Source organism: Lissotriton vulgaris, chromosome 10 (assembly GCF_964263255.1).
Source record: "Lissotriton vulgaris chromosome 10, aLisVul1.2, whole genome shotgun sequence".
Lineage (NCBI taxonomy): Eukaryota > Metazoa > Chordata > Amphibia > Caudata > Salamandridae > Lissotriton > Lissotriton vulgaris.
The window spans coordinates 745,793,705-745,813,348 of record NC_141698.1 but is presented as its reverse complement, the minus strand read 5'-3'; positions in this window follow the sequence as shown (position 1 = coordinate 745,813,348).

The following is a 19,644-nucleotide window of genomic DNA, read 5'->3' as shown; positions in this document are numbered from 1 at the left end:
GGCTCGAAGGGGGACATCACCCATACTTGTTGACCAGGCTCGGACTCGATGGAGGAGGCATGTTGATCGTACCATTTCTTCATGTCCTCCTGACTGGCCTCGAGATTGGCTTTAGCGAGTTCCCTGAATCGCCGGGTCTGGTTGCGGAGGGTCAGGAGGTACTTATACACGTCCGGAGGGGCCTTCAGGGGGGCCATTTCCCATTCTTCTTTCACCAGGCTGAGGGGCCCCCGGACAGGGTGTCCGTACAGGAGCTCGAAGGGGCTGAAACCGAGGGATTTCTGGGGGACTTCTCGGTAGGCGAAGAGGAGGCACGGGAGCAGCACATCCCACTGGCGTCGTAGGGGTTCCTCCAGCCCCATGATCATCTCCTTGAGAGTGCGGTTAAATCGTTCGACCAGTCCGTTTCCTTGTGGGTGATATGGGGTCGTGAACCGGTACGTAACTCCGCACTGCTGCCAGAGAGATTTCATATATTTGGAGATAAAGTTTGTGCCCCTGTCGCTGACGACTTCCCGGGGGAAGCCCACTCGAGAGAAGATCCCCATTAAGGCTCGGCCTACCACTGGTGCTGTTACGGTCCGAAGAGGAATGGCCTCGGGATATCGGGTGGCGTGGTCCACCAGGACCAGGATGAATCGATGCCCTTCTGCTGTCCGGGGGTCCAGGGGCCCCACAATGTCTATTCCCACTCTTTCGAACGGGGTGGTGACGACAGGGAATGGTTGCAAGGGTGCTTTGATTTTTCGGCCCCTCTTCCCGCTGGCCTGGCAGGTGGGGCAGGCCCGGCAGTGGTTGGAGACGTCATTTCGCATTTTGGGCCAGTAAAAGTGGGTTACCAGGCGGTTATACGTTTTGTCTTGCCCCAAGTGCCCAGCCAGGGGGACATCGTGTGCCAAGTTCAAAAGGAAGTCTCTGAAACGGAGGGGCACCACCAGCACCCGACTGGCTCCCAACTCTGCGATTCTTTGCTCGCTGTATAGTAGGTCATTGTCCCAATAGATCCAGTGAGCCCCTGCGGTGTCTCCCGCGCTCTGGGCGAGGGCTTGCTGTCGGAGTCCCTCGAGGGAGGGACAGGTCTTCTGCTCCTGCCGGAATTGTTCCTGGGTGGGTCCCCCCTCTTGACACCACTGAGCCAGTTCTGGAAGGTCCTGGAGCTGAGTGGGCCCTTCTTGGGTTTGCTCTGGGGGATCAGTACGGAGGGTGTCTTCCTCTGGGGTGATCGGGGGAGGAGGTGCTGGCCATTCGGGTTCTTCGGGTCTGGGGATGGCGCGGGCGGCCATGGACCGGGTTGTTACGCACGCCCAGTCCGGGAGGCCCAGCATCCCCAGGTGCTCCCTTCTTTCAACGGCCGCCCACGGGGAACTCTCGAGGTCGTTTCCCAGGAGGCAGTCCACTGGGGCATCATCACGGACAGTCACTTTTAGCATTCCAGACACTCCTCCCCATTCGAAGGGGACGCAGGCCATCCGACACAGGCTCTCTGAATTGTCGGCCGATCGGACGGGGCAAAGAACGTTGGGCAGGATTTGTTCCGGGGTCACCAGGTGACAGCGGACTGCCGTCACACTGGCCCCGGTGTCGCGCAGGGCTTCGGCCTTGCGCCCATTTATGTTCACCCACTGGCTGTATTTTCTGGTATTGGCGGGTAGGGGAGCCCGCAGGATCATGTCTCTTCCTCCCAGGCAAGCCAGGGTCATGGCGGCCGGTTCCCACTCGGGCTGTTCCTGCTCGTATTCTTCATACTCTTCGGAGGTTTGCTCCTCTCCTAGGGCGGCGGCAGCGACCTGGCGGGGCACGGGAGTCTGGTTCTTCGGGCAGTTCGGGTCGCTGGCATAGTGGCCGATTCGCTGGCATCGGTGGCAAGTAACATTGGCTCGGAACCCTGGGCGCGTCGGGGGGTTTCCCCGACCGGCCGGGGGTGGGGTGTTGCTGCAGGGAGCTGCCGGGACGGCATCTCTGCCCCGGCCCTGGCCTCCTCCTCCTCCTCGGGGCGATGGGGACCTTGGTTGGTTCTGTTTTGTTCACTTGGCCCACTCCGGGCCACTCGAGTGCTTTCCCATCGGTCAGCTTCAGCGGCGAGCTGCCGAGGTTCAGTCAATTTACTGTCAAGGAGGTGCTGCCTGAGCTCGACGAAGCAATTGTTGGAGAGGTGCTCCCACACAATGAGGTTAAAGAGTTGCTCGTAGGTGGATACGTGGCTGCCCTTGATCCACCCCTCGAAGGCTCGGCTGAAATAGTTCACATACTCTACCCAAGTTGTACCCGGGATCCGTTTGCAGTCGCGGAACCTCTGGCGGTACATCTCGGGCGTGAGTCCGTATCGAGTGAGGAGGGCGGCCTTCATGTGGTCATAGGATGTCATCTGATGGTCCGGGAGCTGTAATAGGGCATCGCGGCCTTCATTGACAAACCTTCCCCATAGCCCGGCTCCCCAGTCACTTCGATCAATCCAGTGGGAGGTCATGGCGATCTCGTAGGCCTTGAACCACTGCTGTATGTCGTCGTTCCGATAATATTCTCTGACGACATCCTTGGGGATGTGGACCTTGGGTTCAGTAGTGCCTGGGGTGTGCGGGCGCTCGGGCACCCCTAGGTCTTTGTTCTGTTTCCGCATTTCTATTTCTGCTAACTTGCACTCGTGTTCGTATGCCAGTTAGTTCTCTCTGCCTTTGTTTCTCTTCCCGCTCCTCTCGGAGCCGTAAGTGTTCTAAGTTTATCTTTTGTTCCGCCAGTTTCAGCTCTCCGTCCAACCGGAGCCGTGCCAACTCTAATTCATGGAGTCTGCTTTTCTCTCGTTCTTGGATCTCTTCCCGGGAGAGACCCGCTCTCCTTTCTTCGGTCGGGGTGGTGTTTGTCTCTGGTGCCTCGAGGTTTTGGTTCCGGGGTCCGGCTGCACCTGTTTCGGCCCAAGATTCTAGGGCGTGTTTGAAGTCCTCTTTCGTGCTCAGCCCGGTGGTAGCAATGCCTAGTTCCATGCAAAATTGCTTTAGCTCTCGATGGTTGTAATCCTCTAGTTTCTCCATCTGGATTTTCTCTGTGGATCTCTTTTGTTGTCATTGTGGTTGAGTCGTGGGGTGAGTTACTCTCTGTACGATTACGCGTCGGTTCGGATCGCGCCGCTGGCCACCAATGTTAGACGGGGACCTGGAGGGTCGGCCGAGGACAAGGGGAGAGGCCTCCGGGGAGGACCGTCTCCAGCGATCGTACAGACAAGTAACTTCCCCCCCACCGATGGACACCACACAAGGATAGGGTTAACGCTTTTTATATGCAGTTCTTGAAGTAAAGTATCACGGTACAGTGAGATCAGGACACGAGGGTCCTCTCAATTCTAGTCTCTAGAAGGGAAAGGGGGTAGCGGGACAGTCTTGGTACCGATCTGGTATTGAGATGATGGGTAGCGCACAATCCTCGAGCTCGGCGTTCTAGAAGGTCGGGCCGCGGCAGCGCCAGCAGGTCCCGGTGCGGCTGCAGGTGGCAGAGGGCCGCGGCAGCGCCAGCAGGTCCCGATGAGGATGTAGGTTGCAACGGGCCGCGGCAGCGCCAGCAGGTCCCGACGAGGATGTAGGTTGCAAAGGGCCGCGGCAGCGCCAGCAGGTCCCGATGAGGATGTAGGCTGCAAAGGGCCGCGGCAGCGCCAGCAGGTCCTGACGAGGATGAAGGTTTGCAAAGAGCCGCGGCAGCGCCAGCAGGTCCTGACGAGGATGAAGGTTGCAGAAAGCCGTGGCACCGCCAGCAGGCAGGACGGAGGTTCACAAGGCAGGGCTGCGGCAGCGCCAGCAGTCCGTCAAGGATGAGTTCTTCACGGTGTCTCTCGACTCCAGGATACAACTGCCGTCCTGCTCTGGAGCTGCCCCAGTTATAGGTCTGGCGCCCTTTGATGTCCGGACCCTCGCACTTGGAGGTCGGGAGGTCCGGGATGAGGGAGTCCAGACACCCAGCAGGGGGGTGGAGCCAGCGCCCGGGGAGGCTGGGGGCGATCAGCACCTGGCGGGGGAGAGCCATCGACACTCCTCTCTCCCATTGACCTGCCAAGTGGTCCGTTCACCTCCTGGGTGGATGGTGGTGCCGGGATGTCGGGGCCTGGCCAGGCCCAGGGTTGGGGTCGAGCTGAGGCCACGCGGCCTCGTGGTGCAGTGTCCAAGATGGCGGCTGGGCCAGGCAATGGTGCTGACGGTGGCCCGGGCCTGGGATACAGAGATGCCCGGGAGCAGGCGTCCCATAGGGGGCACCGGGAGAGCCGGTGTCCGGGCTCTGTCATGCGGGGAGGGAGCGGGCCCTTCACGAGGCCTGTCCAACATGTAAATTGGCCCGACGCACTCCCATTGGCACTGCTGTCCCTAAGGACAACCCCTCACACTAGAACTGGATTGTCCCCATATGAAGTGATCTTCGGCTATCCCACCAATGTGTGGGGAGTCCCCAGACCCCAATCCTTTAGGGATATTGATTACCCTTTGATGACAGACTACCTGCACGCTTTGACTAAAGATTTGCGTTCTATTCATCAACAGGTATCGGACACATTGCAGCTACTACCGGAGGGTCCTGGACATCGATTGGAACCTGGCCAGTGGGTACTGGTGAAGAATTTCCAACGGAAATCGAGTTTGGAGCCGAGGTGGTCAGATCCCTACCAGATCCTCTTGGTGACGAGGACGGCGGTGAAGGTGCATGGAAGAAAGCACTGGATCCATGTCACTCATTTAAAACGCCTGCCGCTGCCTCTGCAATTTGATCTACGGAACTGAGAAGGAGTTCCGAGCAAGAAAGGAGAGCTGAATCAAATTTTTGTGCCCTTTTCAGAAGCCCAAGAGATAGGGCAACCGAGTGAGGTGTTACCCGCAGTTGAAAGTGCGACAGCTCAACCAGCGGAAGCTGTTATTTCCAGAGCACCACAGGCTTTGAATGCATCAGATGCCATTGCAGCAGAATTGTTTTCTGACTAGGAGCAACCTGGCCGTTGTAAATACGACCTGCGGCCCCGAAAACAGTGCGGTACCCCAGCTTCCAATGGTAGGAGCTAGACAGAGACTTGAGTTGAGGAACATCGGATAGAATTACTGGGGTACTGAGCGAGACACTAGACTGAACCCGCTGAGAGGTTGGAACATTGTGTTAACTGGCTCTGTTCAGAAAGAAAGACTGAGTTAAGGGCCGCGGTCGTACTACTGGGATATAAAAGTTTGTTCTTTTGATGAACGATAGGAAACTCCCTGTGAGACTCTAACGGACACAGGGAGAAGATCCCTCATTGGAAAGAAGAACCCTCTGGTGGTGTGCGTGCTTTGTGGATACAAAGATTAGATTTGGACTTTTAGAGAGGATCCGAGTTAGACTTTGGACTTATAGAGAGCACGTTTCCTTTTGCTCGATTTGCTATGGTGGTTGATGTGAGAAGTTGGCCTGGTATATAATGCTCACTAATTCTAGTGATCACTTTGTACCATGCCAAGCAACCCTTATGATGATTGGTTGTAATTCAACCTTGTAGACCAGTTATCCTAATGGTAACGTGGACAAAGCAGTCTTAGGCTAAACTCTGAAAGGCATGTGAAGCCAGCTGTTATACCATACACAACCCCCTTGAATACCAAATGAAAGGGACACCACACAGATATATATTGAAAATATATATTGATTTATTAACTATTAAAATCCCCTGGACTCTTTATGAGCACAGAAGCACAAGCGTTAAATCACAAGACTGTTTAAAATACACAAAAGTTGCACAATATGGATGAGCCCTAGGGGCCACCTAAACCATATACTAAGAAAGTGGTATAAGAGATACCTAAAGGAAAGTGAAGAGGCCTAGGGCCTTGGGAATCGCTGGAGCTATTCGAGACTGGAGTTAACTAAGTCGGGAAAGGCCCACGGGACTCGGGTGCAGTGTTCAAAGTGCACGCACTTTTCAATACAAAGTCTATGGTGCGTAAAAAGCACAAAGTTAGAAAGTTAGGAACCTTCCGAGTGACCTACGGAGCTGAAACTTAAAACACAGGCCCTTGGGATGTGTACCAGTGCAGGAGCACCGGCGGAGCTGAGTTACCTCACCCACAGGAAGCGGGTGCACAGGGTCGAAGATGTGTCGGGTTTCGTCACGCTGGTCGATGGTGCTTGGAGCTGAAGATGCTGCAGGCGGCTCGATGAGAAGAGTTCCGGTGGATCCAAGGGTGGATCAGAAGAGTTGAAGACCTGAAAGCAGAGGGGACAGTGTTCAAAGTCACTAGCCAGTGACTACCGTGGAACCAGATTGGAACCAGGCGATGTCGGGTGCAAACAGGCGTTGTCGGGTAGCTTCTTTCTGCAGCCACGTGGATACCCGGGGTCGAGGACGTCCAGGAGTCGGTCACGAGCTGTCCCACGTAGGCTTCTCGCTGTTGGTGGTGTCGGCGACCTGATCGGAGCAAACAGGCCTTGGCAAATGCAAGCCACGCAGAAGTTGAAAGTTGCTGTTCACTCGGACCAGCAAGGTCAGAGCGGGTGCTCCTTTTCACAGGAGCTTGGGTAGGTCTGGAGCAACCAGACCTGCTGTTTAAATCTTCGGGTTCGTCGCCAAGATGGCCGCTGACCACGTGGCTAGTGGCCGGGATGGCGCGTCGAGTGGCACAGTGCAAAAGGGCCCCACGCAGATCGTGGAGATGCTGGGGGGCTGATCTTTGGTGCAAGGGCTGCTCGGTGGTGGGGGTTCTCAATCCCCAAAGCACAACGTCGAGGATGCCTCAGAAGCTGCGCAGTCAGCTTTACGAGTGTCTTCCAAGAGGTCCGGTCCCACGTCACTCGGTGCCTCCACGGGTCCCTTCTTCGCAGGGACTGTGGATCGGGCTTTGAGAGGTCTGGGAGTCTGGTTCTTGTTGGGCTCTGGGCTCGGTCTCCGGCAGGAGGCGGCGGCAAAGCAGACGTCGAGTCGCTGGTTGGTACCTGTGTTCACAGGGTGGTCACTCCTTGGCCACAAGGGAGATTCTTCTTCAGTCTTCTGTGCAGCAGAATGTCGAAGTCCAGTCTTCTTCTTAGTTTTAAGTTGATTTCGGGATGATCTGCTGTGCAATGGCACTGCTCCCCCTCTTATTCCCAAACTGGGGGTGGATCACCTACTAGGTCCCTCCTCTGGGAGGAACCAGGAAGGGGGGCGGTTACACCCCCTTTCCTTTGTCCAGCTCCGCGCCAGGACTGGGGCTGGAAGGCCCCAGAACCGGTTTGGACTGGCCTATGCACGGGGACACCTTGTGTGCCCCGGGCATGTCTGATTCTTTTCAGCCCTGTCCTACCTAATACACAAAATCCTGTCTGGGGTGGTGCTCGCACCTCCCAAGGCAGGAAACCCTTTGTCCAGGCCACCATCTGCCGAGTTTCGGTCAGCAGCAGGAGGCCAGACTTGTGTCTGTGGTGGCAGCGTCCATTTTGTGAAGCTGAGGCTCTGTTTAACTTTAACCGGGGTTAAGGCTACACACATGTCGTGTCCCTCTAGAAGGGTGGAATGCTATCCCCGTCGCCAGAATTGGCGAGGGGATAGTATTCCAATTCGTATGACACCTTACTCGACATGTTTTGATAAAGCCAAACCAAAGATAGCATTTAACCGCGAGGATTATAATGCACTTAAGAGTATATGGTATGGCAATATCCCGGGACAGCTTAGGGAGTGGTTCCCGACAGCTGCAGACAGGCTCAGCTCATGCCAGAGCACCATCTCACATATTTCCAAGCACTCTGCCTCCAGGATTGATGAGGCCTTCCATAGGAGTGGCTGATAGGAACATATGTGTCCAGTTTAGGGTTAGGCACAGACATACTGTACCTAAGTAAGAGGTGGTTACACCGACTTACCCCAGCTGAGTGATCAGCCAGTTGTGTCAAATATGGAGGCCAGGCCAGGGGTGGCACAATACATGCTGCAGCCCCTGGCAGGCCTTGGCTACATCTATGCCCTGGGTACCTATGGTACACTGTTACAGGGGCCTATAAGGTGAACCAATTCCAATTGTGTTATGCACCTAAGGTACATGGAGTCCATTTTAAGGAGAGAGCAATCAGCCTGGGGCCCTGAATAGCAGGATCCCAGGCCAACTAAGTCAAAAACCAGCTAAACACCAGGCAAAAAGTTTGGGGGTAACCATAGTCAGATATCCACCTTCCTACATAACCCCCCCCCAAACGAAAGGAGATAAGGCTATCCTTGACCAGGTAAGCCTATATTGCCTAAGTGGCCATATAAGGAAGTACCAGCTCTGGCTTGGTAACCCCCTGTCTCATGGTCCACTAAGCAATCCCTCACCCTAAGGGTATCGGAGGGTCTCCACCATAGGGAATCTCTACCTGTGGTGTGTCTTTGCAAAGTCAAAGGCTGGTGTTGAGATGGAGTACTGAAGTGAGTTTCCTCTGTAGGGCTCAGCTTCCTCCAATCACTCTCCACCATGTGTGCCTTTCTTTCTCTGACTGAGTTGCACTGTGCTCTCAGGGTCAACCTCTGGTTACCTAAAGCTGGAGGCTGGGTCCCTCTGTTTGGCTTACTGGAGGGACAGGTCAGGTTTGGGCCCTTAGGGTCCCAGGTTTGGCTGTGCCCAACAATATCCATCTGGGGGAGGTCCCTAACTACTTTTAAGGGGGATCCCTCAGGAGTTTTTAAAGCTTGCACCTCACTAGGGCTACTAGTTTCGGTGCCCCTAATCTGCTGATGGGGGTGCTTTATTTGACAGGGGGCCCTTTGGGTCTCACTGTCCTTCTTGTCCTCTGCAGCCCTGGGCTGAGTAAGGCAAGGTAGAGAGGGGCAGGTTACCTGCTCCAGACTGGGTCCCACCTGAGAAGGGTCCACTGCCATCAGAGGCTCTGTTAGGCCAGGCCTAACAACCTCTGGGACAGTTCCTTCATCAGGGGTAAGATCAGTTCCCTGAGGAGGCTGATCCTTTCCTAAAGTCTGGTGGGAGGGAGATTTCTCTTCCTCCTCAATGCTCTCTGTTTGGGTGGAGTGATCCATCATTTCAGGCTTCACTACCCATGTATCAGTTTGAGTTTGGGCTGTGGCCATCACAGCCCCACCAACCTTTTCAGGAGGAGACTCAGTTTGGGTATGGGCTGTTATCAGTACAGCCCTGCTACTCTCTTCAGGAGGGAAGTTATCTAAAGATGGGGCTGAGGTTTGCTCAGCCCTCCCAACCTTTTCAGGAAGGACATCTTGAATTGGGGCTGTAGCCATTACAGCCCCACTAACCTTTCCATGGAGATTTACCATTCTAGAATGGGTTTGCTGTTCAACCTCAGCCCAGGCTGAGATTTCCAAATCATTACCCAGTAGGCAATCTACAGGCAAGTTTGCTGACACTGCCACTCTCTTTGGGCCAGTGACACCTCCCCAGCTAAGATTGACTACTGCCATGGGATGATTGGATTCTATGCCATCAATGTTTGTCACCTGATATTTGGCATCAGGTAAAAGTTGCCTTGAGGGGACTAGACATTCAGCCACCATGGTGATGCTAGCCCCTGTGTCTCTGAAGGCCTCAACTTTCAAGCCATTGATGAGGGGCTCCTGTCTATACTTGCTCAAAGTGTTTGGGCAAGCTGTGAAATTGGCAAACCCCATGCCAGTCTCATAGACAAGAGTATCTGAGTTAGGGGACCTGGATAGGCCAGAGTCCACCTGTCCTCCAAAAGTAAACCCACCCAAATTCTTGGGGGTGCTCCCACCACCTGGGGGACCACTGCTAACAGTGACAGGAGGTGTTGGAGCCTTACCTGGAGGTATATTCTCCTTATTGCCATTCTTGGGACAACAGCTATCTGGTTTGTAATGCCCCACCTGTTTACAGGTATGACAATAAGGCTTTTTCTGGGATGTAGAAGTGTCTTGGGACCCACCCCCATTCTTGGAGTTTTGGGGCCCTGGGGAAGTCTTTTCCTTACTTTTATCCCCACCCTTCTCTTGAGGCTTGGTAGTCTCTTTCTTTTGGTCACCACCCTGGTTCTTAGGCCTGATCCTGGTTCTGACCCATTTGTCTGCCCTCCTACCCAATTCTTGTGGGGAGGTCAGATCAGAGTCAACCAGGTGCTGATGTAGAAGCTGATTTTGACAATTACTTAAGATTTGCTCTCTCATAATTAAATTATACAATCCTGTATAGTCAGTAACCTTACTTCCCAGCAACCAGCCCTCCAGAGCCTTAGTGGCACACTCAACAAATTCAGACCAGTCCTGAGTCTGTGTCTTCTGGGTGTCTCTGAACATTAACCTGTACTGTTCAGTGGTTAAGCCTAACCCATCAATCAGAGCACTCTTCAGGACCATGTAGTTTCTAGAATCCTCATCACTAACTGTGAGGAGTCTGTCTCTGCCTCTACCTTCAAAGGAGAGCCACAAGATTGCTGCCCACTGCTCCTGAGGGATCTGCTGTACCATGCAGGCTCTCTCAAGTGCAGTCATCCATTTGTGGATATCATCCCCAGCTTTGTAGGGGGGCACAATCTTACTCAGGTTTCTTGTATCAAAGGACCTGTCTTTATCCTTCTGGATATTGCTGCCACCAGTGGATCCTAATCCACTCTCTCTAGGCTGTCTTGCTCTAGCAAGTTTCTCCTTGGCCAGGGCAACCTCTAACTCTTGCCTCTGGATCCTAAGCTCAGCCTCTCTCATCTTGGCCTCATGTTCCCTTCTCTGAGGGCTAGCCATCTCCTTTCTGGAGTGACCATGAGAGCCTCTAGAGACATGGGAGGTATTGGATTCACCTGAGTGATGCCTCCTCCTCCTATGGCCCTGGTTAAGTCCACCTGGGGGTCTGAATGGGTTGTTACCTGATTCATTCCCAAGTTGACTTAAGTTAGCCTGGTTCAGTCTACTGACCAGCACCTGACTATTTCTGTCATCATCTGACTCACTGCTTTCCACCTCCTCCTCCTCTTCTTCTTCCTCTACATCTACTTGAGGAGCTCCAGTGGTGGAGGCTTCCTCATCTACCAGGATGATAGGGGCAGGGGTGTCTACAGTGTCATCCTCTGAAGGATGGCCTCCTTCAGCATCCCCTGTGGGGTTTGCTTTAGAGGTCTTTAGAGCCTCAGACTGATCCAAGAGCTCTCTTAGGTGGTCTGTAGTAGGGGAAGGCCCTGTCTTCAGACCCCTTAAGACACAAAGCTGTCTTAATTCCTTAAAGGGAAAAATAGCAAACTGGGATGGTGCCCTTGGAGGGTCACTCTCAACAGGAGTAAGTCCACTGGACCCCTCTGTTCCAGACATTGCTCTAGTGTGGGTGGATGTGTTGCAATCTACCTACACTGGTGTTTACCTACTAAACCTATCTAGTAGTTGTAGCTAGGGTGTGCTACTCCCTTTGCTCTACAACAACTAAGTTCAGTAGAACTTATGTATACTAGTCTTGTTTTATATGTACCTAGCAGGTACCTGTATGATCTTTCAAATGATAATCTCAAAGATTGCAATGGTAAAACAACAGCAAGCTCAGATCCCAATCCGCTGCTCACCAATGTGAGAAGTTGGCCTGGTATATAATGCTCACTAATTCTAGTGATCACTTTGTACCATGCCAAGCAACCCTTATGATGATTGGTTGTAATTCAACCTTGTAGACCAGTTATCCTAATGGTAACGTGGACAAAGCAGTCTTAGGCTAAACTCTGAAAGGCATGTGAAGCCAGCTGTTATACCATACACAACCCCCTTGAATACCAAATGAAAGGGACACCACACAGATATATATTGAAAATATATATTGATTTATTAACTATTAAAATCCCCTGGACTCTTTATGAGCACAGAAGCACAAGCGTTAAATCACAAGACTGTTTAAAATACACAAAAGTTGCACAATATGGATGAGCCCTAGGGGCCACCTAAACCATATACTAAGAAAGTGGTATAAGAGATACCTAAAGGAAAGTGAAGAGGCCTAGGGCCTTGGGAATCGCTGGAGCTATTCGAGACTGGAGTTAACTAAGTCGGGAAAGGCCCACGGGACTCGGGTGCAGTGTTCAAAGTGCACGCACTTTTCAATACAAAGTCTATGGTGCGTAAAAAGCACAAAGTTAGAAAGTTAGGAACCTTCCGAGTGACCTACGGAGCTGAAACTTAAAACACAGGCCCTTGGGATGTGTACCAGTGCAGGAGCACCGGCGGAGCTGAGTTACCTCACCCACAGGAAGCGGGTGCACAGGGTCGAAGATGTGTCGGGTTTCGTCACGCTGGTCGATGGTGCTTGGAGCTGAAGATGCTGCAGGCGGCTCGATGAGAAGAGTTCCGGTGGATCCAAGGGTGGATCAGAAGAGTTGAAGACCTGAAAGCAGAGGGGACAGTGTTCAAAGTCACTAGCCAGTGACTACCGTGGAACCAGATTGGAACCAGGCGATGTCGGGTGCAAACAGGCGTTGTCGGGTAGCTTCTTTCTGCAGCCACGTGGATACCCGGGGTCGAGGACGTCCAGGAGTCGGTCACGAGCTGTCCCACGTAGGCTTCTCGCTGTTGGCGGTGTCGGCGACCTGATCGGAGCAAACAGGCCTTGGCAAATGCAAGCCACGCAGAAGTTGAAAGTTGCTGTTCACTCGGACCAGCAAGGTCAGAGCGGGTGCTCCTTTTCACAGGAGCTTGGGTAGGTCTGGAGCAACCAGACCTGCTGTTTAAATCTTCGGGTTCGTCGCCAAGATGGCCGCTGACCACGTGGCTAGTGGCCGGGATGGCGCGTCGAGTGGCACAGTGCAAAAGGGCCCCACGCAGATCGTGGAGATGCTGGGGGGCTGATCTTTGGTGCAAGGGCTGCTCGGTGGTGGGGGTTCTCAATCCCCAAAGCACAACGTCGAGGATGCCTCAGAAGCTGCGCAGTCAGCTTTACGAGTGTCTTCCAAGAGGTCCGGTCCCACGTCACTCGGTGCCTCCACGGGTCCCTTCTTCGCAGGGACTGTGGATCGGGCTTTGAGAGGTCTGGGAGTCTGGTTCTTGTCGGGCTCTGGGCTCGGTCTCCGGCGGGAGGCGGCGGCAAAGCAGACGTCGAGTCGCTGGTTGGTACCTGTGTTCACAGGGTGGTCACTCCTTGGCCACAAGGGAGATTCTTCTTCAGTCTTCTGTGCAGCAGAATGTCGAAGTCCAGTCTTCTTCTTAGTTTTAAGTTGATTTCGGGATGATCTGCTGTGCAATGGCACTGCTCCCCCTCTTATTCCCAAACTGGGGGTGGATCACCTACTAGGTCCCTCCTCTGGGAGGAACCAGGAAGGGGGGCGGTTACACCCCCTTTCCTTTGTCCAGCTCCGCGCCAGGACTGGGGCTGGAAGGCCCCAGAACCGGTTTGGACTGGCCTATGCACGGGGACACCTTGTGTGCCCCGGGCATGTCTGATTCTTTTCAGCCCTGTCCTACCTAATACACAAAATCCTGTCTGGGGTGGTGCTTGCACCTCCCAAGGCAGGAAACCCTTTGTCCAGGCCACCATCTGCCGAGTTTCGGTCAGCAGCAGGAGGCCAGACTTGTGTCTGTGGTGGCAGCGTCCATTTTGTGAAGCTGAGGCTCTGTTTAACTTTAACCGGGGTTAAGGCTACACACATGTCGTGTCCCTCTAGAAGGGTGGAATGCTATCCCCGTCACCAGAATTGGCGAGGGGATAGTATTCCAATTCGTATGACACCTTACTCGACATGTTTTGATAAAGCCAAACCAAAGATAGCATTTAACCGCGAGGATTATAATGCACTTAAGAGTATATGGTATGGCAATATCCCGGGACAGCTTAGGGAGTGGTTCCCGACAGCTGCAGACAGGCTCAGCTCATGCCAGAGCACCATCTCACATATTTCCAAGCACTCTGCCTCCAGGATTGATGAGGCCTTCCATAGGAGTGGCTGATAGGAACATATGTGTCCAGTTTAGGGTTAGGCACAGACATACTGTACCTAAGTAAGAGGTGGTTACACCGACTTACCCCAGCTGAGTGATCAGCCAGTTGTGTCAAATATGGAGGCCAGGCCAGGGGTGGCACAATACATGCTGCAGCCCCTGGCAGGCCTTGGCTACACCTATACCCTGGGTACCTATGGTACACTGTTACAGGGGCCTATAAGGTGAACCAATTCCAATTGTGTTATGCACCTAAGGTACATGGAGTCCATTTTAAGGAGAGAGCAATCAGCCTGGGGCCCTGAATAGCAGGATCCCAGGCCAACTAAGTCAAAAACCAGCTAAACACCAGGCAAAAAGTTTGGGGGTAACCATAGTCAGATATCCACCTTCCTACAGATGAACAACCACTTGCCCCTCGACGGAATATTGATATTATGCAATCATTTTCCGGATGGCCCACCAGAGTGAAGGTGGCATTCATTGCTTTTATTGTTATAATCACTGTAATTTTGATGTGTGTATTTGTGTATTTAGAATTCCAACACCCTGTACAGAAACTGCTAGGAACTACCCCTGCCCCGGAAGAACTCTTTTACTCCCTACCTCCACATAAGGCTAGACACAGAGAAACGTATGCGAAAAATGTTTTTATTGAAATGTTACATCAGACCCATAGCACAACGAACAATACAAATTGTTGGGCCTGTGGGTTACTCCCGTCAGTAATGCATCAGCATGAACTATTCATTTCCCTACCCTTGTCCCACTTAGCTAGCTGTGAAGCCTTGTTCCAATTATTGTCACTGATGTATTCTCACTATGTAGCTGAACCTAAGATATATACTGAAAAAGACTATGAGGAGTGCTGCAGAAATATTCGTAACAATGCCAGGATGGGCCTTATGGGCCTAGTATAGTGCCTTGAATTTTACACGTTGCCTGACTGGCAACCAGTGAAGTTTCATGATAGCTTGCGAGATGGAAGAATGTTTCAGATTCAGAGTCAGGATTCTGGCTGCTGCATTCTGTACTACTTGAAGCCTGTTTAGATGCTGATGCTGCATGTTCAGGAAAAGGGCATTGCAGTAGTCCAGTTTGGCTAACATTAAAGTTGATATCACAGTTTTTTGAGAGTTTAGAGTGATAAAAAGAAAGATCTTTTTAAGCATTTTAAGTACAAAGAAAACAGAAGATGTAACTGCATTCACCTATAGTCCGAGGGTCAGCTTATTGTCCATTGCATCTCCTATTTGTTTAGCTGTTTTCACGTGATTTGGAAGCGTGCCCAATTCCTCGGGCCACCAGTAGGTGGACCATAAGGAAGGGTTATTCTCAAACAGAATTACTACAGTTTTTCCTGGAATTTAGTTGCAGACAGTTTTGGTAGATCCATTTTCCAGTACCTCTCATGCAGTCATGGAAGTTTCCACCCCTTAAGTTATGGGGGGGGGGAGATAGCTTTCACTATCCGAGTATCTTCTGCATAGGAAGGAACGTCCAAACCAAACAATTTTATCAGTGCTGCTAGAGGTTTCAGGTATACATTAAATAGGGTGGGACTGAGAGGATATCCCCGTTGTACTCCACAAGAAAGAGTGAACGGTTCAGAGATGTAAGGGCCAAAGGCCACCATTTGACTGCTGGCTGATAGAAAGGGTCATATTAATTTGAATGCTGAGCTCCTTGGTTGAATTATTGGCCTCTTCTATTTTATGGATGAATTGCTCAGTTTTCTTTTTAAAAACTAGTTCTTGAAATGTGTGCAGACAGGATGTGTATTTCTCTTTTTCTTTTGTGTTACACTCTTTTCTTTCCTCCAATGTCTCTCTTGCTTCCTGCATGCTTGTTTCTGAAGACGAAGGTCTTCAGAAAACCACAGAGTTTAATGCTGAGCTACAGACCCAGATATTCCTGAGACAATTGACCAAAATAGTATGATTGAATGTGTCAAAGTCTGCAGACAGGTGAAGGAGCATTAATGCAGCACTACTGCCACCACCCACAATAGATTTAATTTTCTCTGTTGTTTTTAGGAGGACTGTTTTGGCAATATGACCACTACGAAACCCAAAAAGCCTGATATTTGCATACCTTATTCAGTTTCACTGGTTCTTCAAAGGTTTTTATAGTAAGTGAAGAGGAATGACTTTTTGAAATTTCTTTAGCACTTGTTTCCGAGGGGTATTCTTCCAAGAGTGCCTGTAGTATAGGAAAACACAAAGGTCGATAAATATACATATATTCGAGTGTATGTTTTAATACTCTTGCAATATTATCATTAAAATTTAATTTTAATCTGAACCATATTCATATTTAAGAGGGTGTTAGAAAATATGGATCTCATATATGCAACCAATTTCCTTACACAGCTGCCCATCACTATAATTTTTGGGTCAACTCACACTTTGCCAGTTTGCGATATATGTTCAGAGAGTCCATGTTATATCATGAAATCAATCCTGTTCCACAATGTAATACTGTAATTAATAATTATTCACACTAATGTTAAACAAGAGACATATGAGGTTTGAATATTATGCCAGCATAGAAACGTCTCAAGTTGAGGTTAACAGTAATTAGATAAAACACTCTATGGGCCAGATGTAAAACGCTTGCATTTCACAACTCACAAATTGTGCGCTTAGTGACTCGCAATGTGCGAGTAGCAAAATGCAATTCACAGCAGTGTCACAGACACTGTTAGCGATTTCCAATGGGGTTGCATATTGCATCAATATTCATGAGGTGAGCGCAATTTGCGACCTTATTGGGAATGGTTAGCACTCCCAGGGATGGTGGGCTGCTAGGGTCAGTAGACCACCCTGTCTGGGACTGCTTTTTACATAAAGTCCTTTTTTTTTTAAATTCAGCCCTTTTTCCTCAAAGGAAAACGGGATGTGTTTAAAAAAGAAAACTAAACTTTTCAGTTTCATTTTTTTAGGGCTTGCCTGCTCATAACAAATATTTTCACACCCATTCACAAAGGGGAAGTGGTCCCGTGGGGAACCCTTCCTGTTTGCGAATAGTTCACCACCTACCTATAGTAGGTGATAAATTGCAAGTGTTTTGAGACCATAAATGCGGTCGCAAAGCAATGGTAAATACCCTTTGGACTCGCAATTAAGTAAGGGACGCCCTTGGCATGCTACTTTCTAATAGAGAGTCGCAAATGCGATTTTGTGAATCTGAGACACGCAAAATAGCATTGGTACATTCCACCACCATTTTTGGCAGTCACCAAAGGTTTGAATACCATTTTGCCACCACAAAAAACAGTCATACATCTGGCCCAAAGTGAACTAACATATCCAATAGTATCTAGGATGATTCATTTAAAATATCAAAATAGCCTGATAATATGTGCATACCATTTTAAGTTTTGCTGATTTTTTTAAAGTTTTGTTACTAATTGAAGAGTAATCTTCATTTGTAGTTTCTTCTGCACTGAGTCCTTGGGCACATTCTTCCAAGAGTGCCTGTAGTATAGGAAAACACAAAGGTAAATAAATATACACATATTCGAGTATATGTTTTAATACTCTTGCAATACTATCATTAAAAATACATTTTAATCCAAACCAAATCCATATTTAAGAGGGTGTTTGAAAATGTGGATCTCATATATGCAACTAATTTCGTTACACAGCTGCCCATCACTGTAATTTTTAAGCCAATACACTTTGCCAGTTTGCGATATATGTTCAGAGGGTCTATGCTATATCATGAAATCAATACTGTTCCATAATGTAATACTGCAATTAAGAATTATTCACAGTAATGATAAACAAGAGACACATGGAGGTTTAAATATTATGCCAGCATAGAAACATCTCAAGTTCAGGTTAACAGTAATTAGATAAAACTCTCTATGGGCCAGATGTAAGACGCTTGCATTTCCCGACTCACAAATTGCGTCACTTAGTGACTCGCAATGTGCGAGTCGTAAAATGCCATGTACATCGGTGTCACAGACACTGTTAGCGATTCCCAATGGGCTCGCACATTGCATGCCTCATCATTATTCATGAGGTAAGCACAATTTGCAACCAGATTGGGAATGGCTAGCACCCCCAGGGATGGTGGCCTGCTGGGTCAGTAGACCACCCTGTCTGGGACTGCTTTTACATAAAGCCTTTTTTTAAATGCAGCCCTTTTCCTTAAAGGAAAATGGGATGTGTTTTAAAAAGAAAAATACACTTTTCAGTTTCTTTTTTTTAGGGCTTGCCTGCTCATAACAAATATTTTCACACCCATTCACAAAGGGGAAGAGATCCCCTATGGACCCCTTCCCGTTTGCGAATAGTTCACCACCTACTTGAAGTAGGTGGTAAATTGCGAGTGTTTTGCGACCACAAATGCAGTCCAAAGCAATTGTAAATACCCTTTAGACTCGCTATTAAGTAAGGGATGCCCTTGGCATGCCCCTTTCTAATTGCGAGTTGCAAATGATATTTTGTGAGTCTGAGACGCGCAAAATTGTATTGGTACATTCCACCACCATTTTTTGCCGTCACCAAAGGGTTGAATACCCTTTTGCCACAGCAAAAAACAGTCATACATCTGGCCCCAAATGAACTAACATACACATTAGTATCTAGGACGATTCATTTAAAATATCAGAATAGCTTGATATGTACATACCATATTAAATGTTACTGATTTTTTTAAAGTTTTGTTACTCAGTGAAGAACAATCTTCATTTGCAGTTTCTTCAGCTCTGGGTTCTTGGGGAGATTCTTCCAAGGGTGTCTGTAATATAGGTAAACATAAAGGTTGCTAGATGCACACATATTGGATCGTATTTTTTACGACTCTTGCAATACTGTCATATTCATAAATTCATTTGAAACTGAATCAAATCCACTTTGAAGTGAATCAAATCCATTTTAAACTGAATCAAATGAGAGGGTTTGTGAAGATGTAGATCCTATATATGCAACCAAAACTTTTCAAAGCTTCCCATCTTTGTGGAAGAATGAACCAACAGAGACTTTGCTGGATTATGATTTAAGTTCAAGGCGTCTCTGTAATATGTTATGTTATAAATTATAAATCATTATAAAATGCAACAAATACCCATAGGTGTCAAGGCTAGTTCATGGTGAAACTGATATGGTATGTAATGGATTTTTTAATAGGCAAATAGTCAGGTTTTAAGAGCCTTCCTGAATGACAGCAGACTTGAAACGGCTCTGATCTTGAGAGGAAGTAAATTCCTCTCTTCAGCTGTTGCTGTAACAAAGCTTCTTCACTCCTAGTTTGAGAGTTTAAATCTGTTGATCTCCAGTTTAAGGGCACTTTTGGATCGAAGAGTTCTACTAGCTGTTTACCATTTAAAGGAGTGCTGCAGAAAAATCGTAACAATGCCATGATGGGCCTTATGGGCCTGGCATAGTGCCTTGAATTTTACACATTGCCTGACTGGCAGCCAGTGAAGTTTGATGATAGCCTGCGAGATGGAAGAAGTTTCAGAGTCAGAATCAGATTTCTGGCTGTTGCATTCTGTACTACTGTACTACTTGAAGCCTGTTTAGATTCTGATGCTGCATGTTCCCGAAAAGGGCATTGCAGTAGTCCAATTTGTCCAACATTAAAGGTGATATTACAGTTTTTTGAGAGTTTAGAGGGAAAAAAAGGAAAGATCTTTTTAAGCATCTTAAGTACAAAGAAAACAGAAGATGTAACTGCATTCACCTGTAGTCCAAAGGTTAGCTTATTGTTCATTACTTCTCCTAGATGTTTAGCTTTTTTTACGTGAATTGGAAGTGTGCCCAAACCCTTGGGCCACCAGGAGGAGGACCATAGGGAAG